This window comes from Oncorhynchus masou, chromosome 23 (genome assembly GCF_036934945.1).
Source record: "Oncorhynchus masou masou isolate Uvic2021 chromosome 23, UVic_Omas_1.1, whole genome shotgun sequence".
Classification (NCBI taxonomy): domain Eukaryota; kingdom Metazoa; phylum Chordata; class Actinopteri; order Salmoniformes; family Salmonidae; genus Oncorhynchus; species Oncorhynchus masou.
The window spans coordinates 35,043,772-35,069,639 of record NC_088234.1 but is presented as its reverse complement, the minus strand read 5'-3'; positions in this window follow the sequence as shown (position 1 = coordinate 35,069,639).

The window sequence follows — 25,868 nt, the reverse complement described above, 5'->3', positions numbered from 1 at the left end:
AGGGTTGATGTCGGATCCAGGTGGCGCCACTGACACCACAATTTGAAGCAAAAGGGAGTTGGTGTTTTTTGGTGTTGACGTCGGATCTGGGTGCCACCACATCCCAGGTCAATGGAACCGGAGGTGCCTCGGCTGGCTTATCGGGCTTCCATGCTGTGATAAAGTGCGTCTCGGTGAGAGGTGTAGGAGTCAGGCGCAGGAGAGCAGGGATTTTCTTTGAGAAGCGTGTTTAATGTAGAGATCTGTACACATAGTCCACCAATACAAAAATTGGCCCAGATAAATGTCCAAACAACGCGCTCGGAGGAAAACAAACTCGTGTCAGTACACGGAGGAACAACCACAGTCCCGACACTACATACACATGCGTCAAATGCGAAAATAATAAACCGCATAGAATCCCGAACGCTAATACTCACAAGCTTAATCCTGCACGAATTACGGCAGGTAACAGGTGCCCTATATACCCACAGAAATCAAAGCAATTGAAACCAGGTGTGAAAAGGAACACAGACAAAACAACCAGAAAAAGAAAAAGGGATCGGTAGCGGCTAGTAAACCGGCGACGCCGAGCGCCGCCCGAACAGGGAGAGGAGTTACCTTCGGTAGAAGTCGTGACACATGCTTTAGCTGGCTCGAGGGGTTTCCTTGCCTCGGTTGGCTCGGCAGGCTCCTATCCCATGTCATGCCTCAGCTGGTTCATTAGGCTCCCACGCCTCAGCCGGCTCATCAGGCTCACATCCCCCGTCATGCCTCAGCATGATCGTCGGGCTCCCACGCCTTGACTGGCTCGTCGGGCTCCCACGCCTCAGCCGGCTTGTCCAGCGCCCATGCCGAGGATGATCCATCAGGCTCACCCAGGTGGGATGACAGGTGGCACCCCTAGAGTGAGGGATACTGTCACACCTGCACCCGCACTGGCTCTCGAGGGTGCCAGACTGCCCATCATTGTCATGCTGGAGGGTCATGACAGGATGAGCCTGCAGGAAGGATACCACATAAGAGAGGAGGATGTCTTCCCTGCAATGAAATTGCCTGCAATGAAAACAAGCTCAGTCTGCTGTGACACACCGCCCCCAGACCATGATGGAACCATCACCTTCAAATCAATCCCACTCCAGAGTACAGGCCTTGGTGTAATTCTCTTTCCTTCGACGATAAACGCAAATTCCGACCATCACCCCTGTTGAAACAAAATCGTGACTCGTCAGTGAAGAGCACTTTTTGCCAGTCCTGTCTGGTCCAGCTACGGTGGGTTTGTGCCCATAGGTGGTGATTTTGCCAGTGATGTCTGGTGAGGACCTGCCTTACAACAGGCCTACAAGCCCTCAGTACAGCCGCTCTCAGCCTTTTGCGGACAGTCTGAGCACTGATGGAGGGATTGTGCGTTCCTGGTGTAACTCGGGCAGTTGTTATTGCCATCCTATACCTGTCCCACAGGTGTGATGTTCGGCTGTACCGATCCTGTGCAAGTGTTGTTATACATGGTCTGCCACTATGAGGATAATCAGCTGTCTGTCCTGTCTCCCTGTAGCACTGTCTTAGGCGTCTCACAGTACAGACATTGCAATTTTTTGCCCTGGCTACATCTGCAGTGCGCATGCTTCCTTGCAGCATGCCTAAGGCACAGTCTCATTCCTTGCCTACCGACTGTAAGCTGTTAGTATCTTAACGACCGTTCCACAGGTGCATGTTCATTAATTGTTTATGATTCATGGAAAAAGCATGGGAAACAGTATTTCAACTCTTTACAATGAAGATCTGTGAAGTCATTTGGATTTCTGCGAATTATCTTTGAAAGACAGGGTCCTGAAAAATGGACGTTTCTTTTTTTGCTGAGTTTATCTCACCAACAATGATACAAATGATCAGTTCACTTGAGACCAAACTAACTTCAGACACAAAAGTGAAATCTCTGCCTCTACTGTCCTAAACAATAGTATTTGAAAAGGTGTTGCGTGAAGGCTATCCTCATTAAAGGGATATCGAGATGACAATAAATTATAATGATCGGGCAGCACTGGAAAAATAATAAATTGGTCTATTACATATCATAATTTTTAATTATTTTGTCTGCCATTGTCAGGGAAGGAGAGAGAACAGGTAGAATCCTGCAGATGTGTCTAATTGTGTGTGTGTCTGCTTGTGTGCATTCCACTCCAGCAGAGATTACAGGCCACATACAAAGAGCAATCATGCCTCCATTCAGCTGCTCCATTAGCAGAACCAGGAAGAGTAAGGAAGGGACAAACACTGAAGAGCAGAGTGAAAGCTGGTGAATGGAATGACAGAGGGATGGAAAGGAGGAGAACCCAGAGGTAGAGAAAAAAGGTGGAGAGGTGGAAGAGGGTAGTTAATTATGATTATGCAGCTGGTTGAGACAGTACACACATGGGACAACTTCCAAAACATCCACTGTCCTGATAATTTAAGTCCATGTGTGTTTCTCAATATGCATACTACCGTGCTCCACACTCCCGTGCACCTAGTGCATTCTTCGAGGATTTTCTCTTTACCTCTCTGGGCAACCCGACACGCTAGCATCCCACCTTGCCAACAATAAATGCAAATGCGCTATGCCAAATGCTAATAGCACTCGTTAAAACTCAAACGTTCATTAAAACTCACATGCAGGGTACTCAATTAAAGCTACACTCGTTGTGAATCTAGCCAACAAGTCATATTTTTAAAATGCTTTTCCGCGAAAGCATGAGAAGCTATTGTCTGATAGCATGCAACACCCCGAAATACCAGAAGGGGACGTAAACAAAAGAATTAGCGTAGCCGGCGCTACACTAAAACGCAGAAATAAAATATAAAACATTCATTACCTTTGACGAGCTTCTTTGTTGGCACTCCTATATGTCCCATAAACATCACAATTGGGTCTTTTTTTCGATTAAATTGGTCCTTGTATACCCAAAATGTCCAATTATGAAGACCGTCAGATCCAGGAAAAACACCGTTTTTAAACGCAACGTTATTTTTTTAAATTAAAAAAGTTGCCTATAAACTTTGACAAAACACTTCAAACTACTTCTGTAATCCAACTTTAGGTGTTAGTAAACGTTAATTAACGATCAAATTGATCACGGAGCGATCTGTATTCAATAGCAAGAAGTTTGGAAAACGTAGTCCACTTTCCCCCTTCCATTTTTTCCTGCTGTGTACCCGACGAAAGGAAGTGCCTATTACTCTTATGACCAAGGATTTAGCTGCATAGAATTCACAACACTGGCGACATCGTGTGGAAGCTGTAGGAACTGCAAGCCCATCGCCATCTATTATACCTTGAAATAGACAATATAGAGACTGGTGGATTGATTTTTTTCTTTGTCGATTTTGTAGAGATGGTTATCGGGCTTCCATGCTGTGATAAAGTGCGTCTCTGTGAGGTGTAGGAGTCAGGCGCAGGAGAGCAGGTTTCCTTGCGATTTTGACCACGAAACACCACGAAACACGTTCTGTTATAGTCACAGACATCATTGAACCAGTTTTAGAAACTTCAGAGTGTTTTCTATGCACACATACTAATCATATGCATATACTATATTCCTGGCTTGAGTAGCAGGACGTTGAAATGTTGCGCGATTTTTAACAGAAGGTTGAAAAAAGTAGCCCGATCTCTAACAGGTTTTAAATACATTTTATTAGGTTGAGAGTTTGTAGAAAGTATACATTTTTACATTTGAGAAGCACTACACAATCCCATGCTACTGCATTGCCTTTGACTTTTGAGTAAATTGCGTCATCAACATGTCAGCTGCTCATCTATGCTGGACTTTCCTGGTTCCCGATTACCCTTTGTAACTACATATCAAGTATTATGTTTGACAGTTAAAGTTTGTAGAGCTGAACATCAGATGTTTGTAAAAATATTGCATTATTGTCAGTAAAGCAGTTGAGACTGTTAAGCCGTTTGTGTTTTGTATTATATAGCTACATAGGAATTTGCTTAATGAAAGTAGCTACCTAGCTAGCTAAACTTGTTAACTTTAGCAAGAGACTTCTCATTTTTAACATTATATACATTAGCTGGCTACTTTAACACAGATCATTATAATAGATCATGACGCTACTTGTCTACTAGCAAAGAGTAACTTGCTAGTGCTGTAGCTATAGGTTGTCACATGGTCTAGCTACTAGCTACACACCCTGCAAGTATTCGGTCAACCCTGGGAAAACATGCCAATATAACCTGATACTGACTAGCTACACTACAAATAAATATTCTTTAACAACACATCCCTGACTTGCCCACTCTTGTTTGTGAAATAAATGAGTGTGAAAAATCGCTAAATGATATCAAAACGATAGAAACACTTGGTGACAAAACTCCCCAAAGGTAGCCTGAAAAGAGGTTGAATTTGTCGCCAACCTCTTTTACCAATAAAGTTGCTCAATTGGAAACACTGGGCGGGAGTCAGGAGAGGACAGATGTGCGTGCCTCAGTCAACTTCAGCACAACTATGCCCTTGTAACGGTCTTCATGCGGTGAAGGAGAGTCGGACCAAAATGCAGCGTGTAGATTGCGATCCATGTTTAATGAACAAATGCAAACACGAATCAATACAAATACTACAAAACAAAGAACGTAACGAAAACCGAAACAGCCTATACTAGTGTAAACTAACACAGATACAGGAACAAGGACACTAAGGACAATCACCCACGAAACAGACAAAGAATATGGCTGCCTAAATATGGTTCCCAATCAGAGACAACGATAATCACCTGACTCTGATTGAGAACCGCCTCAGGCAGCCATAGACTAACGCTAGACATCCCACAAAACCCCAAATACAAAAACACACCACAATAACCCATGTCACACCCTGGCATGACCGAATAAATGAAGAATAAACATAATATATTTCGACCAGGGCTTGACAGCCCTGTTACTTGCCTAGGGTCAGAGGGAATTAGTGAGGAAGTTTCCTTCTTGGCAATATTATTTACAGCACTGTCCACAAATTTAATTTCAGACCTTCGCCATTTGTGAAACCTATTGTATTTCTGGTTTCATAAACGTCCCCTTTGGAGACATGAAACGCTTGATTAAATTCCAGTTCCATAGATGTTAAGAGAAGGAATTAAGTGATGTTATAACGAGGAGCAGAACTGGAACAAGGAGCTCCGCCGCCTTTCATTGCAAGTTACCGTCAAGTTTATCGATCTATTTTTCCCTCCCCTTCCGAAATTTGAAAGATGCTAACACCTGAGAAATGTAGATTTGTCAGGCGAATGGCTAAACAGACGACACAAGATAACTACATCAATAAACTTTTAACTTCATAATGATCAGCTAGCTATATGTGAATTGTAATAAATATAGCAAGCCAGCTTGTTTAAAAGGCAAAAACAACCTACAATTAATGTTATGCAAGTTAATTAAATAACTAGTTTTAATTTATCTGTGGCTAACTAGCTAACAATTCATCATGGCTAGCTATTAGTTTATTAACTTAAGGTATAGGGGGCAGCATTTTCACTTTTGGATAAATACCGTGCCAAATTTCAACTTCCTGCTACTCATGCCAAAAATATAAGATATGCATATTATTAGTAGATTTGGATAGAAAACACTCGAAAGTTTCTAAAACTGTTTGAATCATGTCTGTGAATATAAAATAACTTATGTAGCAGGCAAAACTCCGAGGACTAACCGTTCAGAATAGTTTTTTTTTAGGTCTCTGTCTGTTCAGTGAGTTCTCACTGGGAAACGATATTTCTTAGGAACCGTTTTAAGTTCCTACCGCTTCCGTGGATGTCACCAGTCTTTGGAATTTGGTTTAGGTTATTCCTTTGTGCAATGAAGAAGTACGGCCATCTAGGAACTGCGTAACACTGATGAGAGTTGCGCAAGATTTGAAAAGTAACTTGATTTGTTGACTTCCTGTATTGAACACAGATAGACCCGTCTTCAATTTGATCGATTATTAATGTTTAAAAATACCTAAAGTTGTATTACAAAAGTAGTTTAAAATGTTTTGGTAAAGTTTACAGGCAACTTTTGAAATATTTTGTAGTGACGTTGCGCAATTTGGAAGCTGTTTTTTTTCTGGATCTGACGCGCGGACATTTTGGATATATATGGACGGAATTAATCGAACAAAAGGACCAATTGTGATGTTTAAGGGACATATTGGAGTGCCATCAAAAGAAGTTTGTCAAAGGTAAGGATTGTTTTTAAATTTTATTTCTGCGTTTTGTGTAGCGCCTGCAGGGTTGAAATATGCTACCCTCTTTCTTTACTGTTGTGCTATCGTCAGATAATAGCTTTAAGCCTTTAAAAAATCTGACATGTTGGCTGGATTCACAACGAGTGTAGCTTTAATTTAGTATCTTACATGTGTGATTTAATTTTACATTTACATTTAAGTCATTTAGCAGACGCTCTTATCCAGAGCGACTTACAAATTGGTGAATTCACCTTCTGACATCCAGTGGAACAGCCACTTTACAATAGTGCATCTAAATCATTTAAGGGGGGGTGAGAAGGATTACTTTATCCTATCCTAGGTATTCCTTGAAGAGGTGGGGTTTCAGGTGTCTCCGAAGGTGGTGATTGACTCCGCTGTCCTGGCGTCGTGAGGGAGTTTGTTCCACCATTGGGGGGCCAGAGCAGCGAACAGTTTTGACTGGGCTGAGCGGGAACTGTACTTCCTCAGTGGTAGGGAGGCGAGCAGGCCAGAGGTGGATGAACGCAGTGCCCTTGTTTGGGTGTAGGGCCTGATCAGAGCCTGGAGGTACTGTGGTGCCGTTCCCCTCACAGCTCCGTAGGCAAGCACCATGGTCTTGTAGCGGATGCGAGCTTCAACTGGAAGCCAGTGGAGAGAGCGGAGGAGCGGGGTGACGTGAGAGAACTTGGGAAGGTTGAACACCAGACGGGCTGCGGCGTTCTGGATGAGTTGTAGGGGTTTAATGGCACAGGCAGGGAGCCCAGCCAACAGCGAGTTGCAGTAATCCAGACGGGAGATGACAAGTGCCTGGATTAGGACCTGCACCGCTTCCTGTGTGAGGCAGGGTCGTACTCTGCGGATGTTGTAGAGCATGAACCTAAAGGAACGGGCCACCGCCTTGATGTTAGTTGAGAACGACAGGGTGTTGTCCAGGATCACGCCAAGGTTCTTAGCGCTCTGGGAGGAGGACACAATGGAGTTGTCAACCGTGATGGCGAGATCATGGAACGGGCAGTCCTTCCCCGGGAGGAAGAGCAGCTCCGTCTTGCCGAGGTTCAGCTTGAGGTGGTGATCCGTCATCCACACTGATATGTCTGCCAGACATGCAGAGATGCGATTCGCCACCTGGTCATCAGAAGGGGGAAAGGAGAAGATTAATTGTGTGTCGTCTGCATAGCAATGATAGGAGAGACCATGTGAGGTTATGACAGAGCCAAGTGACTTGGTGTATAGCGAGAATAGGAGAGGGCCTAGAACAGAGCCCTGGGGGACACCAGTGGTGAGAGCGCATGGCGAGGAGACAGATTCTCGCCACGCCACCTGGTAGGAGCGACCTGTCAGGTAGGACGCAATCCAAGCGTGGGCCGCGCCGGAGATGCCCAACTCGGAGAGGGTGGAGAGGAGGATCTGATGGTTCACAGTATCGAAGGCAGCCGATAGGTCTAGAAGGATGAGAGCAGAGGAGAGAGAGTTAGCTTTAGCAGTGCGGAGCGCCTCCGTGATACAGAGAAGAGCAGTCTCAGTTGAATGACTAGTCTTGAAACCTGACTGATTTGGATCAAGAAGGTCATTCTGAGAGAGATAGCGGGAGAGCTGGCCAAGGACGGCACGTTCAAGAGTTTTGGAGAGAAAAGAAAGAAGGGATACTGGTCTGTAGTTGTTGACATCGGAGGGATCGAGTGTAGGTTTTTTCAGAAGGGGTGCAACTCTCGCTCTCTTGAAGACGGAAGGGACGTAGCCAGCGGTCAGGGATGAGTTGATGAGCGAGGTGAGGTAAGGAAGAAGGTCTCCGTAAATGGTCTGGAGAAGAGAGGAGGGGATAGGGTCAAGCGGGCAGGTTGTTGGGCGGCCGGCCGTCACAAGAAGCGAGATTTCATCTGGAGAGAGAGGGGAGAAAGAGGTCAGAGCACAGGGTAGGGCAGTGTGAGCAGAACCAGCGGTGTCGTTTGACTTAGCAAACGAGGATCGGATGTCGTCGACCTTCTTTTCAAAATGGTTGACGAAGTCATCTGCAGAGAGGGGGGAGGAGGATTCAGGAGGGAGGAGAAGGTGGCAAAGAGCTTCCTAGGGTTAGAGGCAGATGCTTGGAATTTAGAGTGGAAGAAAGTGGCTTTAGCAGCAGAGACAGAGGAGGAAAATGTAGAGAGGAGGGAGTGAAAGGATGCCAGGTCCGCAGGGAGGCGAGTTTTCCTCCATTTCCGCTCGGCTGCCCGGAGCACTGTTCTGTGAGCTCGCAATGAGTCGTCGAGCCACGGAGCGGGAGGGGAGGACCGAGCCGGCCTGGAGGATAGGGGACATAGAGAGTCAAAGGATGCAGAAAGGGAAGAGAGGAGGGTTGAGGAGGCAGAATCAGGAGATAGGTTGGAGAAGGTATGAGCAGAGGGAAGAGATGATAGGATGGAAGAGGAGAGAGTAGCGGGGGAGAGAGAGCGAAGGTTGGGACGGCGCGATACCATCCGAGTAGGGGCAGTGTGGGAAGTGTTGGATGAGAGCGAGAGGGAAAAGGATACAAGGTAGTGGTCGGAGACTTGGAGGGGAGTTGCAATGAGGTTAGTGGAAGAACAGCATCTAGTAAAGATGAGGTCGAGCGTATTGCCTGCCTTGTGAGTAGGGGGGGAAGGTGAGAGGGTGAGGTCAAAAGAGGAGAAGAGTGGAAAGAAGGAGGCAGAGAGGAATGAGTCAAAGGTAGACGTGGGGAGATTAAAGTCGCCCAGGACTGTGAGAGGTGAGCCGTCCTCAGGAAAAGGAGCTTATCAAGGCATCAAGCTCATTGATGAACTCTCAGAGGGAACCTGGAGGGCGATAAATGATAAGGATGTTAAGCTTGAAAGGGCTGGTAACTGTGACAGCATGGAATTCAAAGGAGGCAATAGACAGATGGGTAAGGGGAGAAAGAGAGAATGACCACTTGGGAGAGATGAGGATCCCGGTGCCACCACCCCGCTGACCAGAAGCTCTCGGGGTGTGCGAGAACACGTGGGCAGACGAAGAGAGAGCAGTAGGAGTAGCAGTGTTATCTGTGGTGATCCATGTTTCCGTCAGTGCCAAGAAGTCGAGGGACTGGAGGGAGGCATAGGCTGAGATGAACTCTGCCTTGTTGGCCGCAGATCGGCAGTTCCAGAGGCTACCGGAGACCTGGAACTCCACGTGGGTCGTGCGTGCTGGGACCACCAGATTAGGGTGGCCGCGGCCACGCGGTGTGGAGTGTTTGTATGGTCTGTGCAGAGAGGAGAGAACAGGGATAGATAGACACATAGTTGACAGGCTACAGAAGAGGCTACGCTAATGCAAAGGAGATTGGAATGACAAGTGGACTACACGTCTCGAATGTTCAGAAAGTTAAGCTTACGTAGCAAGAATCTTATTGACTAAAATGATTGAAATGATACAGTACTGCTGGAGTAGGCTAGCTGGCAGTGGGTGCGTTGTTGACTTTGTAGGCTAGCTGGCAGTGGCTGCGTTGTTGACACTACACTAATCAAGTCGTTCCGTCGAGTGTAATAGTTTCTACAGTGCTGCTATTCGGGGGCTAGCTGGCTAGCTGGCTAGCTAGCAGTGTTGATTACGTAACGTTACGTTAAAAGAACGACAATAGCTGGCTAGCTAACCTAGAAAATCGCTCTAGACTACACAATTGTCTTAGATACAAAGACGGCTATGTAGCTTGCTAGCTACGATCAAACAAATCAAACCGTTGTACTGTAATGAAGTGAAATGAAAATGTGATACTACCTGTGGAGCGAAGCGGAATGTTGACCGGGTAGTTGAAGTTCAATTCGGTAGACGTTGGCTAGCTGTTGGCTAGCTAGCTAGTAGTATCTCCTACGTTAAGGACGACAAATATCTGGCTAGCTAACCTCGGTAAATTAAGATAATCACTCTAAGTCTACACACTCTAAACTACACAATTATCTTGGATACGAAGACAGCAAAGACAACTATGTAGCTAGCTAACACTACACTATCGAGTCGTTCAGTTGAGTGTAATAGTTTCTACAGTGCTAGTAGACGGTGGACGATAGCTAGCTGCTGGGCAGATAGCAGTGTAGACTACGTTAGGACGACGAAATTGCGTAATTATCGTATTATCTTTGATACAAAGATGGCTATGTAGCTAGCTAAGAAGAAATTGCTAAGATTAGACAAATCAAACCGTTGTACTATAATGAAATGTAATGAAAATGTAATGAAAAGTTATACTACCTGTTATACTACCTGCGGATGAAAGTTAGATTTTTATATCATTTTATTTGAATATGCCGTGCTGCATTTTCCCTGGCTTTTGGCCAGGTGGGACGCAAGCGTCTCCTATACCATAAGAAGTTAACCTCTCTGGCCCACCCGGGACGCAACCGCACCCCCTTCCAACAATAAATGCAAATGCGCTACGCCAAATAGCACTCGTTAAAACTCAAACGTTCATTAAAATTCACATACAGGGTACTCAATTCAAGCAACACTCGTTGTGAATTGTAAAATGCTTTTCGGCGAAAGCATGAGTAGCTATTATCTGATAGCAGGCAACACGCCGAAATACCAGAAGGGGACGTAAAACAAAGGAATTAGCGTAGCCGGCGCTACACAAAACGCAGAAATAAAATATAAAACATTCATTACCTTTGACGAGATTCTTTGTTGGCACTCCTATATGTCCCTATATGTCCCATAAACATCACAATTGGGTCTTTTTTTTTCGATTAAATCGGTCCTTGTGTACCCAAAATGTCAATTTATGAACACCGTCAGATCCAGTAAAAACACATTTTTTAAACGCGACGTTATTTTTTAAAATTAAAAAAGTTGCCTATAAACTTTGACAAAACACTTCAAAGTACTTCAGTAATACAACTTTAGGTATTACTAAACGTTAATAAACAATCAAATTGATCACGGAGTGATCTGTATTCAATAGCAACAAGTTTGGAAAACGTAGTCCACTTTCCCCCTTCCATTTTTTCCTGCTGTGTACCCGACGAAAGGAAGTGCCTTTTATTCATATGACCAAGGATTTAGCTGCATAGAATTCACAACACTGGCGACATCGTGTGGAAGCTGTAGGAACTGTAATCTCACTCTTAATTATTTTTCCTTCCAATAGACAATACATGGGCTGGCGGATTGATTTTTTCTTCGTCGATTTAGTGACCAGGTTTTCTGGCGATTTTGACCACGGAACTCGTTCTGTTATAGTCACGGACACCATTGAACCAGTTCTAGAAACTTCAGAGTGTTTTCTATGCACACATACTATTCATATGCATATACTATATTCCTGGCATGAGTAGCAGGACGTTGAAATGTTGTGCGATTTTTAACAGAATGTTGAAAAAAGTCGCCCGATCTCTAAGAGGATTTATCCTCTGGGATAGGCAGGATGCTTGCGTCCCACCTGGCCAAAAGCTAGAGAAAATGCAGAGCGCCAAATTCAAATAAATTACTATAAAAACCAAACTTTCATTAAATCACACATGCAAGATAGCAGATTAAAGCTACACTGGTTGTGAATCCAGCCAACATGTCAGATTTCAAAAAGGCTTTTCAGCGAAAGCATAAGCTGCTATTATCTGATGATAGCACAACAGTAAACAATGAGAGAGTAGCATATTTCAACCCTGCAGGCGCGACACAAAACGCTGAAATAAAAATAATTTATGCCTTACCTTTGACAAACTTATTTTGTTGGCACTCCAATATGTCCCATAAACATCATAAATGGTCCTTTTGTTTGATTAATTCCGTCCATATATATCCAAAATGTCCATTTATTTGGCGCGTTTGATCCAGAAAAACATCGCTTCCAACTTGCGCAACGTCACTACAAAATATCTCAAAAGTTACTTGTAAACTTTGCCAAAACATTTGAAACTACTTTTGTAATACAATGTAGGTATTTTTAAATGTTAGTAATCAATCAAATTGAGGAAATCTGTGTTCAATACAGGAGGAATACAAACTGACGCTACTTTTCTGGTCACGCGCCTCTATCAAAAAATACACATGTAGTGACTCTCGTTCTGAGCTGTGCTACTTCTTCATTACACAAAGGAAAAACCTCAACCAATTTCTACAGACTGGTGACATCCAGTGGAATCGGTAGGAACTGCAGGAACGTCGATTAGAAATCAGGATTCCCCATGAAACCTCATTGAAAAGACAGTGACCTCAACAACAACAAAACATCTGAATAGTTTGTCCTCGGGGTTTCGCCTGCTAAATAAGTTATGTTATACTCACAGACATGATTCAAACAGTTTTAGAAACCTCAGTGTTTTCTATCCAAATATGCATATCTTATATTCTGGGGATGAGTAGCAGGCAGTTGAATTTGGGCACGCTATTCATCCAACAATGAAAATGCTGACCCCTAACCTGAAGAAGTTTTAAGATGCAAAATATTTTGTATTGTGTGACAAACAAGAAATAAGACAGAACTTGAGCGTGCATAACTATTCTGACCAGTTTCCCAGTCCCTGCCAATGAAAAACATTCCCACAGCATGATGTTAACACCACCACCATGGTGTTCTCAGGGTGATGAGAGGTGTTGGGTTTTGGCCATTTTTGATGGCCAAAAATGTGACTAATTCTAAATAGTAATTGCTATTAGCTAAATCATATTGTAGTTTATGTCACCCGAGAGTTAGAAAATATGACCTCTTGTGTTGCGTCAAGCTTTCCTCAGTTAGCGCTAGGACAAATGTTGCCTAGGACTTGTGAGGCACCTGTTTCTCAAACTAGACACTCTAATGTATTTGTCCTCTTGCTCAGTTGTGCACCGGGGCCTCCCACCCCTCTTTCTATTCTGGTTAGTGCCAGTTTGCCTATGAATATATTACATTAAAAATCCAGCTGCAATAGCCAATTAGTGAAATGTATACCTTACTGGTGACAGTCCTTCTCATGGGGTTAGTAAAGAAAAACTCCCTAAGAGAATAATGGAGCGCAGATCCTACGTTTGCAACTTCCTTCTTTGCCACCCTCTTTTCCCAAGACTGTTTCCTAGGTCTGCTGCGATGACTGCATTTCATCAACAATGCTACTGCCATCCTAAATGACCCATTATACAAATAAGAAATGTCAACAACTGACAGTAAGTACAGTTGTAGAACAAATGAAACATCCATGTCCTCTCCACTGTCCATACAGCAACCATGTTAGCCACAGGGAAGGTGGACCACCTGATGGGAGAGAGACAAATCAAAACTAGACTGCGTGCTTGACTATAACCTCAAACCGGGGACAGTAGATAAGGTGGACATGATGAAGAGCTTTATGGAATGCACTCAGAAAACGACCAAGAGGTATAAGAATATATTTTTCTATTTTTCCAGGGTAGCTTCAAAATACCACAAGCCAATACTACTCTTACACATTTAGCATTGTTTAAAATAGCTAATAGAAGAATGTAGCTAGCTACATAAGCACGATTGAATATAACACCATAAAGGTTATGAAATAAGTAACGTTACCTCGCGTGTCCGCGGTTATAAGGAATATACACAAATATATTATGCTCCATACACAGTGAGCTACAGTAGAAAAGGTATAACACAACATACAGAAACTATTATAATGCAATTAGGTACTTACTTTGATAGAAACACAGTCTGGATTTGAACCTGGGTGTCTGAATTGACACCTCTAGCAATGAGACAATATGCATTAGACAGCTGCGCCACTTTGTAGTCATAAGGCCAGGGTAGCTTCAAAGTACAACACATGCTAATACTTCTCTGACGCAATTAGCATTGTTTTCCAGAGCTAATAGAATAATTTAGCTAGCTATCTAAGCATAGAGTATATCATCATAAAGGATATGAAATTAGTAACTTTATCTCGCATGTCCACGGTTATAAGGAACATACACAAAAAGATTATGCTACAGTAGAAACGGTATAACACAACATGCAGAAACTATTATAACGTAATAAGGCACTTACTTTGATAGAAACACACACATTTCCAAAGTTATTATTGGTAACGAAAACAACTATGACTGCGATGCAGGCAAAAGATGGAAAATGTGAACATGTGTGTGCAGGACGGGAGATGAGTAAATGTCTTGCACTGCATGAACAATTGGGAAGTGTTTGGGGAATTTTGTCCGGGTCAGAAATGTCAAAAAAATTAATTGGTCCGCAAAAGTAAAAATGACTACATTTATGTGAATGAATGAGGTGGAACCCACCTCAATTCAAACTGTTCTTAGAATATAAGAAACATGTTAGAAAATATTTTGAAATTGACAAGTTGAAAACAGCCTATAAATAGGGCAGCACTGTTGAATAACATTCTGTAATGGAGAGAACTCTCTAACATCACGTGCATAAATATATATTTGGAACTCACGCATGAAAGGGTTAACAATGTCTCCACTTCTGATCAATTTGATGTTATTTTGATGGACAAAAAATGTGCTTTTCTTTCATAAACAAAGACATTTCTAAGTGACCCCAAACTTTTGAATGGTAGTGTGTGTGTGTGTGTGTGTGTGTGTGTGTGTGTGTGTGTGTGTGTGTGTGTGTGTGTGTGTGTGTGTGTGTGTGTATATATATATATATATATATATATATATATATATATATATATATATATATATAGACACACATATGAGTGTCTTAAATGGTTATACAGCTGTTACATTTATCAGAACTGTATTTTTTACTATAGATAAATGATGACTACTGTTTTACTAATTTACTGTGTGGGAAACAGGGATGATAACTCCACACTACTTAGTAATGAGAAGGTGAACTTTTTTGCATTATTGAAAGTGAATGAAACTGTGTTTGTAAAAACTTTCAAGTACGTTTGCTGTCTTCTAGTGTACTGTAAAATAGATGGCTCTCCTAATCTTAACACTTTGCCCAGTCATATTCAAGGTTAGAACTACCTTTCTAGGGGTTCTGAACTTCTACCCTTGATAACATATACAGTGCCTTGCGAAAGTATTCGGCCCCCTTGAACTTTGCGACCTTTTGCCACATTTCAGGCTTCAAACATAAAGATATAAAACTGTATTTTTCTGTGAAGAATCAACAACAAGTGGGACACAATCATGAAGTGGAACGACATTTATTGGATATTTCAAACTTTTTTAACAAATCAAAAACTGAAAAATTGGGCGTGCAAAATTATTCAGCCCCCTTAAGTTAATACTTTGTAGCGCCACCTTTTGCTGCGATTACAGCTGTAAGTCGCTTGGGGTATGTCTCTATCAGTTTTGCACATCGAGAGACTGAAATTTTTTCCCATTCCTCCTTGCAAAACAGCTCAAGCTCAGTGAGGTTGGATGGAAAGCATTTGTGAACAGCAGTTTTCAGTTCTTTCCACAGATTCTCGATTGGATTCAGGTCTGGACTTTGACTTGGCCATTCTAACACCTGGATATGTTTATTTTTGCACCATTCCATTGAAGATTTTACTTTATGTTTTGGATCATTGTCTTGTTGGAAGACAAATCTCCGTCCCAGTCTCAGGTCTTTTGCAGACTCCATCAGGTTTTCTTCCAGAATGGTCCTGTATTTGGCTCCATCCATCTTCCCATCAATTTTAACCATCTTCCCTGTTCCTGCTGAAGAAAAGCAGGCCCAAACCATGATGCTGCCACCACCATGTTTGACAGTGGGTATGGTGTGTTCAGGGTGATGAGCTGTGTTGCTTTTACGCCAAACATAACGTTTTGCATTGTTGCCAAAAAGTTAAATTTTGGTTTCATCTGACCAGAGCACCTTCTTCCACATGTTTGGTGTGTCTTCCAGGTGGCTTGTGGCAAACTTTAAACTACACTTTTTATGGATATCTTTAAGAAATGGCTTTCTTCTTGCCACTCTTCCATAAAGGCCAGATTTGTGCAATATACGACTGATTGTTGTCCTATGGACAGAGTCTCCCACCTCAGCTGTAGATCTCTGCAGTTCATCCAGAGTGATCATGGGCCTCTTTGCTGCATCTCTGATCAGTCTTCTCCTTGTATGAGCTGAAAGTTTAGAGGGACGGCCAGGTCTTGGTAGATTTGCAGTGGTCTGATACTCCTTCCATTTCAATATTATCGCTTGCACAGTGCTCCTTGGGATGTTTAAAGCTTGCTTGCTGCACTGAAATTAAAGGGGCTGAATCATTTTGCACGCACAATTTTTCAGTTTTTGATTTGTTAAAAAAGTTTGAAATATCCAATAAATGTCGTTCCACTTCATGATTGTGTCCCACTTGTTGTTGATTCTTCACAAAAAAATACAGTTTTATATCTTTATGTTTGAAGCCTGAAATGTGGCAAAAGGTCGCAAAGATCAAGGGGGCTGTCAGGACCCGGTTACGAACCTGGGTCTCCGGAGAGAGAAACAGTCACTTAACCAACTGAGCCACGAATAGTCAGCAGAACCCAGAAGATGAGGCAGACACAGCAGTACTTAAGACGGTGTATTTAATAAAGTAAAAAGGAGAAGTCCTTCAATACAAAAATGGCAAATCCAAAAGGTGGTAGGAATAGCACAAAAAAGCCTCAAGAGATACTCAAAAACAAAAACAGAATTCCACAAGAGCATCCACCGGAATCGACAAGAATACACAGAACACTAGGGCTGGGTGCTAACATACAAACACAGAGCACAGAACTGAGGGAAACTAAGGGTTTAAATACAATCAGGGGAAACGAGGTACAGGTGCAAATAATAATGGGGAACAAGGGAAAAAACATAAGGTCAAAAAGCACAATGGGGGCATCTAGTGACCAAAACCCGGAACAACCCTGGCCAAATCCTGACAGGGGCCGAATACTTTCGCAAGGCACTGTATGTAAGAGTGAGTGTGTTCGTGTGTGTGTGTATTGGCAAGGGACAAGGGGGACATGATGGGGTGTTCAATGTCTGTGTGTCTAGGTGTGTGTCTGTGTACCTAGGTGCGTTTAGACTCCTCGATTCCCCTTGCGTTTTTAAGCCCTCCTGGAAGTTGCCGAGCTTTAATTTTCACAAGGCCAGAGCAGTGTCTGTGTGTGTGTGTGTGTATGTTGTGTGTGTGTGTGTGTGTGTGTGTGTGTGTGTGTGTGTGTGTGTGTGTGTGTGTGTGTGTGTGTGTGTGCGGATATCATCACAGTGTCCTGTTCCAAAGGCCAGTGTCACAGATAGACTTTTGTGGTTTGGGATTGGTACACAACCGTTACCACGCCGACCTTCTCTACAGCTAATTGAGCACTCTGTCATGTCACCGCCCTCACTGGGGAGTTAGCCAATCAGCACAGCTGAGAGATGGGCTGTGACTGCCACAAACAACAGGACCAAGCCACTGAGCCAGTGCTATACAGTGTCATCTAAGGGGCCCAAAGGGACTGTTTAAAGGTCCAAACACACAGTCAAACACAGGGTATCTCACTAAGCAGCTCTATTGGCACTGGTGCTATCATATCTAGTAAACACTGAGTATGTTACAGTAGCTAAAGCCTTGTTTGTTGTTATGTTGTTGTTTACCTGACAAACATTGATGAGTATTGATCCCCTTTGGGTTTACTTTGAGCATAATTGGAAGCTTCAATTGGACAATGCCTGTGTGAGATACACATCAGTGAGTAGTCAATGGAGACTCGGAATCTACAGTGAAAACAAAATTTAACCCAAGCATTGGAGATAATTGAATTTGAGAAAGATACGGAGGAAAACGGGGAGCTCTTAAAACTAATGAGAGACAGTGAGAGAAAATGAAAAAATGAAAGGAGTGAGAGTGAAAGAGAGAGAGAGAAAGAGGCGGAATTGAGTAACACTTCTCATTTTTCAAGAGGCTGGATAGTTTTCACTCTGCCTCCAAACTTTAATGAAACACCTTGTGCGAAAAAACCTTGGGACTACATGACGGAGCGACAGGAATAAATATATGAATAAATGAGTGCGCCAAAAAATTAATTTGGAAATAAAAAGGTAGATATTTAAATAGAGAGGCACAGCTGGGATTAGTGTTATCTGAGGAGGGACTCAAAGGACTCAAAGGCATCCCAAGGTGCTTTGCAGGAACAGTACGCCCATAAAGAAAATACCAATAAGCAGAAGTATTGAAATAAAGTTGGATGCAATCCAATAAAACAACGATGGGTGAGTTATTTTTGGTTTGTTCATCTTATCAATAGTCTTCCTTCCCTTTCCACCTACTAATTCCAGAGTTTTTCTAAAAAAATACTATTTTCTACATTGTACAATAATAGTGAATACATCAAAACTATGAAATAACACATATGGAATCATGTAGTAACCCAAAACATTTTTACACTCTGCGGTCCAACTCATCCTAAACCATCTCAATTGGGTGGAGGTTGGGTAATTGTGGAGGCCAGGTCATCTGATGCAGCACTCCACCATTCTCCTTCTTGGTCAAATAGCTTTTACACAGCCTGGAGGTGTGTTTTCGGTCATTGTCCTGTTGAAAAACAAATGATACTCCCACTAAGTGGAAGCCCAGATGGGATGGCTTATTTCTGACGAATACTGTGGCACCCATGCTGGTTAAGTGTGCCTTGAATTCTAAATAAAATCACAGACAGTGTCACCAGCAAACAACCCCCACACATCATACCACCTCCTCCATGCTTCACAGTGGGAACCACACATGCAGAGATAATTTGTTTACCGACTGCATCACAAAGACACGGCGGTTGGAACCAAAAATCTCAAATTTAGACTCATCAGACCAAAGGTCAGATTTCAACTGGTCTAATGTCCATTGCTCGTGTTTCTTGGACCAAGCAAGTCTCTTCTTATTATTGTTGTCCTTTAGTAGTGGTTTCTTTGCAGCAATTCAACTATGAAGGCCTGTTCACACAGTCTACTCTGAACAGTTGATGTTGAGATGTGACTGTCACAACTTGTGGACATGTTTATGTGCTGATGTGCAGTTTGTTGCTACTTTGTTGCTAACGTTACTTTGCTACCTGCCAACTTTATGGTTTTTACTTTCCAGTTTTTTATAACCATTTTATACTTTTTTTCCCCTCGCTTAACTTTTGTCTTTAAACTTTGTCACCCCGGATGCTTTATCTGGACATGGTTCTATAGGCTTCCACCAGCCGAAGTAGTATCATTAACATTAACATTATTCTAATTATCTAATTGCAGTCGCTGTACTTCTAATACACAGGAGAACTATCTCCTTAGGATAGCCGTGCTGCAAGCCCAGCTTCATACGCAATCGTTAGGCAAGGTTCATTTAAGTGTAAGAAAGGATGAAACAGTGTCTGTGCCACCAATGCATACAGATAGTATAAATTCCCTGCAGCTTTTTCTCGTGGCTTCTGGAAGGAAATGCTGTCGGAATACGCAGCTGGTGTCGCTCATTCAGCCGACGAAACTTTCAACCGGTTCTCCCCATTTAGCAAATAGTCAGAGTCAGAGGCCGAACCTTCTCTGGTCTCTCCTCCACCCATTACGGCTTCTGAGCTGCCAAAGCCTCCCACCATTTGCTCTGACAAATTGAAAACCCTAGTCATTTGTGACTCCATTACCCGCAGTATTAGACTTATAATAATCATCCAGCGATCATACACTGTTTACCAGGTGGCAGGGTTACTGACGTAAAGGCTAATCTGAAGATGGTGCTGGCTAAGGCTAAAACTGGCGAGTGTAGAGAGTATAGGGATATTGTTATCCACGTCGGAACTGACGATGTTGGGATGAGACAGTCAGAGGTCACCAAGCACAAAATAGCTTCAGTGTGTATATCAGCTAGAAAGATGTGTCGGCATCGAATAATTTATCTGGCCCCTTCCCAGTTAGGGGGAGTGGTGAGCTCTACAGCTCAGCACAAATCAATTGCTGGTTGAAAACTGTTTTCTGCCCCTCCCAAAATATATTATGTGTAGATAATTGGCCCTCTTTCTGGGACTCACCCATAAACAGGACCAAGCCTGGCCTGGTGAGGAGTGACGGACTCCATCCTAGCTGGAGGGGTGCTCTCATCTTATCTATGAACATAGACAGGGCTCTAACTCCTCTAGCTCCACAATGAGATAGCCAGCCTGCCAGCTTAGTGGAGTCTGCCACGAGCACAGTCAGTGTAGTCAGCTCAGCTATCCCCATTGAGACCGTGTCTGTGCCTCGATCTAGGTTGGGAAAAACTACACGGCGGAGTTCGCTTTAGCAATCTCACAGGAATAAAGACCTCCTCCATTCCTGTCATCGTTGAAATATATTGCGATATCTCACATGTTAAAATAGGGCTACTTAATGTTAGATCCCTCACTTCCAAGGCAGTTAATCAATTAACTAATCACTTATCATAATCTTGATGTGATTGGCCTGACTGAAATATGTCTTAAATCTTGTGTAGTCTTAACTCCCCTTGTCCTAAAGGTAAAACATTACCTGCCTTCACTAAACCCCTAAAATAAAGCAGCTTAATTGAATTTTAAAACACAAATCTATTTTTTGCATGAAGAAACAACCTGTTATTCATCCCAAACTTTGTGAATATCTGGGTTTTCCCTCTTCACAATGCAGAAAGATGGCATTTGATCAGTGGACACCACTCATTTTTTATTTCAACACAGCTGTCATAATTGTTTTCTTTACTAAAGTTGAGGTTTATTACTATTATTATTATTATTTCTAACGGTACTGCATAGGTGTAAACATATATGTTTTAAAATGCACTAGTATAACATAAGAAAGTAGCAAAAATGTGCAGAAAGTAGTTTTGAATGCATTTTATTGAAGGGAAACAATAACAGTCTTTGGCCTCCCCCGAAGGTGTATAACAACAACAATAAATACAAATAAGATAATAGATACAAAACAAAAAAGTGAAGAACATAAATCAATCAACTCGAATTAGCAAATGTAGGACAGTATGCTCGTGTGTGTGCATAGACTTTGTAGATGTATTTCTCACATGTGCAGCACAAAGTATTTGTTTTACAGTCCTTCTTTGGGGGCCAGAATTGGCAACTCCTCCTCTTGCCTGCACCAGCTGCAGCCTCAGGTGGATCAGGACAAGATTCAGGCCCCTGAACAAGCTCTATAGAGGCTGCTGTGCGGGGGGAGGGGGCGCTCCCTTCTTTGAATGTGTGGGGTTACAAGTTCCTTTCCCAACTGCTCCAGGAACACCCTCCTCTATTTCCGCTTATCAGGCATCCAGGTAGGGTTGATCTTGTTCCATCGCATGAAGGCATTGTATGAGGACACATCAATGATGTTATGGAAGATGATGCAGTCATCCTCTTGCAGCTGTGCATTCCAATTACTTTGTCTAGGTTGTCCATGCCTCCTTTGTTGTGGTTGTAGTCCCGGATGATGGCTGGTTTCCTGTCCTCATGATCACTGATCTCAGCCGTTTTGTGCAGTGTGCTCAGGAAGACCACATTCTTGTTCCTCTTTTGGAGGTAAGAAACTAGAGTGGTGATGGGGGTGAAGGCAAACTTTGATGAGAAGGCTTCTCAGTGTAGGGAGGAGCTCAGGCTTGTTCTTTCTAACTGTGCCAAACATGGTGATCTTCCTCTTCAGGAGATGCTGGCTCAGTTCATAAGAGGTGAAGAAATTGTCACACGTGACATTGTGACCCCTCAGTCGATTTGTCACATCAAGCGCAACCCGTATCCCCTGCTTCTTCTCCAGGCCTCCACTGGTCGGCTTCCCTGTGTAGACTTGCATCTTCCAAGCGTAGCTGGATTGTGCTTCACAGGCCAGCCATATCTTGATTCCATACTTTGCTGGCTTGCTGGGCATATACTGCCGGAAAGGAAAGCAACCTTTTGACAAAGAGATCACGATTAGTAATTAGTATCAGTGTCACAGAAAACAATCACATAAATCAAAGATATTACAGCAATACATAATAAAATTAACAGTGAAAATCACCTACATTACAGATATGGAAATTAAACTGTACCTCTGAATGGAACCAGTTGCTCATCCACTGTTACTTCAAGCCCAGAGTTGTAGAGGTAAGGCAGACTCTCCAACCACTTCTCCCAGATCTCTCTTATGGCCGCCAGTTTGTCTCTCACACTTTTTGCAGGTTTTCACTCACTGTTATCAAATCGTTGCATCCTTGAGAAAGTGTGAAAGACTTTCAGTCTTTCAGAAAATTGCCATTCCACTCTCTGCATACCAGATACTACATGTAGCCTCGCCTTGTGACCTATACACACCCGCTAAGATTAGTAGCCCTATGTAGGCACGCAGGTCAATCTCATCCATCCTTTTCCAGTTGTCTCCATATTTACGGAAACCCTCCAGGATTATTTTTTCGATGGCTGGTGTGATGAACATGTATAATGTTGAGGCGATGTCCTGGGCATGGGCAACTGCATGTCTTGTGGGCACTGGGGTCATCCTTATGACATTTTGTGCTGCCATCCTGCCCTGGTTGTCATATGGTGACAAGGACCATGTTATTTTGCTGTTCTTTTACAAAAATGTCCCTATTTCAGCTTGGGGGATTGCTTCTTCATCTGAAGATGATGCATCATGCCCTGGGTTTCATTCTTCCCCATCTTCTCCTTCAGATACCTTCTCCTCTTCTAAATCATTGTTCTCTTGTTCCTCCTGGTCATCTGAAAAAAAAATCAGATTTTCGACCTGTTGGGCACTGAAATGTGCACTCATGGCTTCAGCAAAGAGAGAACTGGGGGGACTGTCATCTGTGGTACCTTTATATGTTGGGCGGCAGATAGCCTAGTGGTTAGAGTGTTGGACTAGTAACCGAAAGTTTGCAAGATCAAATCTCTGAGCTGACAAGTTAAAATATGTTGTTCTGCCCCTGAACATGGCAGTTAAAGTATTGATGGACTGTCATTTCTCTTTGCTTATTTGAGTTGTTCTTGCCATAATATGGACTTTGACTTTTACAATATAGGGCTATCTTATGTTTACCACCCCTACCTTGTCACAACACAACTGATTGGCTCAAACACATTAAGAGGGAAAGAAATTGCACAAATTAACTTTTATCAAGGCACACTTGTTATTTGAAATGCATTCCAAGTGACTACCTCATGAAGCTGTTTGAGACAATGCGAAGCGTGTGCAAAGCTGTCATCAAGGCAAAGTGTGGCTACTTTGAAAAATCTCAAATATAAATATATTTTGATATGTTTAACACGTTTTTGGTTACAGTATGATTCCATATGTGTTATTTCATAGTTTTGATGTCTTCACTATTATGCTATTATAATGTAGAAAACAGTAAAAATAAAGAAAAACCTAGAATTAGTAGGCGTGTCCAAACTTTTGGCTGGTAGTGTACATATACTCACGGTCTTAATGTTCATCTATGTTGAGTGTGTGATGTTGCACTTACAGTATAGACTTACTGTCTTTCTCTATGTCTCTGTGTTGATTTCCCCAAGCTGAGGTTGACCCGAGAGACCAGTTCTCCGTCTGATGCTCCGTCTTTCATGGACGGCTTCTTATACTGCTCCGCCGGGCGAGCCAAGGCCACCCTGGACAGGAGAGGCAGAGATGGTGAGTCGACCGCTGCAACATTGATCCTCAGTCAGCTAATCAATCAGTCAGTTAGTTACTAATGCCAACATCCAGTTAGTCAAATGTGTAGTCGGTGAAACCACAACAATCGATCAGTTGATGTCAAGTCAGTCAGTCAATCAATCTGTCAAATTGACAATCAATCCATCTATAATCAAACAGCCTCTCGAAACAAATAAATTATCCAGTCAATCAAACGTACTCTTTGTTGGGTCCTTAATTAATCAGTTGACACAAAGAGAGAGAGAGTTCCTTGTAGGCTGCATCTAGCTTTTACCCGAAGCCCTCTAATAGCAAGGTCCTTGTTGAGACTAGACAGTGTGATTGAGAAACCTTCATGTATCAAAGACAATCATCAAAACTCCAGTAGATGGCGCTATCTAAAATGGACTACATAATCCCCCAACAGATTCCCCTGATTCTCTTCTGAGGTAATTTAAAAATTTGAATCAGGCTTTTTTTCCAAACTCAGTTGCACCTCCTGCGCCTGTGAGCAGTCCTTCCTATTCTTCCTTATCCCTCCCCATCCCTTCTATCCAACATTTGGAGCTGTGGCTCGGGCCCATGGGTAATCAGGAAAATGGAGCTAGGTTTAGATGTCCCTCTTGGGATGAAGGTGGGGAGGATGGATGGGGGTTACATGGATCTCTATCTGCTACTGGGGACCAGCTGGCTGGATCTCCATCCTCTGGAGTTTTTCCCCCTCTTCCTTCCCCCACAAGCCTCTCTTGTATCCAGCTACCTCCTGGTTGTTGTATCTGGCTAATGAACAGGGCTGAAACCTATAGAGAGAGGAGAGTGAGCCGTTGTGTAGATTTGCACCGGTGGAGGGTCTTTGATTTGATGAATCAACGATTTGGTGTTCAAACAGTGAGCTTCATACTGTGTTCTGCTTTATACTGATGGGGTTCAGTTAGTGGAATAGGAAGCTGTAGTAGCTAACAGCTTTGCGTCAGGAGCAATCTTACTACATATTCAATTTACTTTTGTTACAATATAAACTATTTAGGTAGCCTTATACAGCTACTCTGTCTGTGCAGAACACTGATTAAGTGGAGAGTGAGATTGAGACTGACAAATCTACACAACCATTCAATTGTGGTCTTTACTAGTGGAGAATGATATCTATTTTCCAGCACTTGAGAGGTCTTTCTTCCAAATGAACTCTGTCGCTTCTGATTAAGTGGAGAGTGAGATTGAGACTGACAAATCTACACAATCATTCAATTGTGGTCTTTACTAGTAGAGACTGATATCTGTTTTCCAGCACTTGAGAGGTCTTTCTTCCAAATGAACTCTGTCGCTTCATTCGTTTAAATGCTCACACATTCATACATCTTCCCGATAGCAAGGGCCATGCAGTCAAACGAATGGCCGTAACTCTCCGGCCGATAAATACTTTGATATTTCATCTATATATTACCCTAACAAATTTGTCTTTGTGCGTTATAGGAGTGTGTTGAGGTTGTTGAAAAAAATCAGAGGTGGCTTGAATGACGCATTTAACTTCTCAACTCAAAAATAGGAAATACTGCCTGCATGGGTCTTGTAAGAGCAGGGAGAGAATATCTTTTTGAGTGTTTTGTACTCCTGGATGCATTTCTGAGCTTCTCTAGTTAATGGGTTGATAATCTAATAGAGACACACATGCACAAACACACTCATATGCACACAGACTTATATACACACACATGCACACGTGCACACGCACACACATACACGCTAATGGCTTGGTGGTCTATAGCTACACCACAGCTCTTAAAAATGCATAAGGCACTGATGGTGGTTTAATAAAAGCACAGCGTGTAAGCGGTAGGAACGACTTTAAGCAGAGTATCTTCTAGTTGATTCTCCTCTCATCGAGACATCAACTCCAATTGGTAGCCTCCTTGCCTCCCTCTCATTGATGTGAGCTGTATTGAGCAGACATAGGGTGGAGATTGATTTATTTGGAGATACAATTTGTGGACATATGGTTAGGTTTTGCCAGAGACATACTTTGGAGCTTCTTTTTGTTAATGGAAATGCTATGGTGTTTTACAGTCAAATTGTTCAGTGATAGTAGAAGACACTTTTGGAAAGTGAATATGAGACATAATATGCATTGATTGAATCCCTTTCCTTCATTTGTTGGTGATTGGTGGGTTGATTGTGTTCAATGCAATATGTTTACAGGTAGCTCCTAAGTGTTAATTGTAAGTGTGAACACAACACATAACAACCTTTAT